The 1,053-nt window shown below is 40.8% G+C and overlaps 1 pseudogene; it reads left to right on the top strand.

Annotated features, from left to right (window-relative positions):
- Positions 1-290: 290 nt before the first annotated feature.
- On the top strand, positions 291-408 carry LOC113471294 (annotated as a pseudogene).
- Positions 409-1,053: the final 645 nt, after the last annotated feature.

The raw sequence follows: 1,053 nt of genomic DNA, 5'->3' as shown, positions 1-1,053 counted from the left end.
GTCCTGTCTTCCTCCTTCTCTCTTCGATTTCGGGACGATAAGACCATAGCAGTTACAGTTCCCTCTGTCAAACCTCTTAAAAAAAAATAATAATAATTCGTACTATGTAGAAGTCTGGTTGGGGGACTTTAAACAGGAAGGATACTGGCCTGAATTTCCCTTGCTAAAGAAACAGCAAAAGTTGAGTGCGAAGGGCATCCACTTGGAAAATTTGTAGCCAAAACCAAATGTCAGCCCAAAGCGATCACCCTACTTAGGGGCTGATTGAGAGGCTGACTAAAAACACTGACACCAGCGGCGATAGCACGTTGAATGCACCAGTTCCCCACGGATCACTGAAGTTAAGCAACTTTGCGCGTGGTTAGTACATGGATGGGTGACCATCCGGGGAATCGCGTGCTGCTGGGTTCCCGGCTCCACTCAGGCTGGGTGAGGTTAAATTGAGGAGGCGGGTAGCTGGTCGCCGAATGGTGGGTAAAACCCACGTCATGAGAAGACCTAAGGTGTTGATTGAAAGTGACGTTAAACCCTTATATCGCCCCAAAGATAATGAGATTTATGTTTTTTTTTTTTAAAAAAAAAAAAAAAAAAGAGGTTTGACAGGGGGAACTGTAACTGCTATGGTCTTTTCCCCCCGAAACAATTACTTCGCAAAAGTAACGATGTTTTACTTTACCGATACTAAAAAAAAAAAAAAAAAAAAAAAAAAAAGAATGAATGGATATAAGTTATAAAAAATAAAGTCGACTATAAGGCCACGTACCTAACCCTCTGTGTCCGTACCAACCCGATGCTGCGTACCGACTCGGAATTTGGGGGCTACGGTTCAATAGACAGGCATGTGGTCGCCATTCAGAAAGAGACGTCAGAACAACACTTAACTTTTTTTTTTTTTTTTTTTTTTTTTTTTTTGTCTAAATTGATCGTTACTATGAGGTTTTGAGGTCACGAGAACACTTAACCTGGTTTTTTTTCTTTGATCTAAATGATCGTTATATAGGGGTTTTGAAGTTCTATTCTGTATGATATTTTCGTAACTTTACGACCCTCGAT

The sequence above is a fragment of the Diaphorina citri genome, unplaced genomic scaffold, assembly GCF_000475195.1.
Source record: "Diaphorina citri unplaced genomic scaffold, Diaci psyllid genome assembly version 1.1 scaffold2260, whole genome shotgun sequence".
NCBI classification, from domain to species: Eukaryota; Metazoa; Arthropoda; class Insecta; order Hemiptera; family Psyllidae; genus Diaphorina; species Diaphorina citri.
The sequence above is the reverse complement of the archived record's forward strand: the minus strand, read 5'-3'. Positions and strand labels throughout refer to the sequence as shown.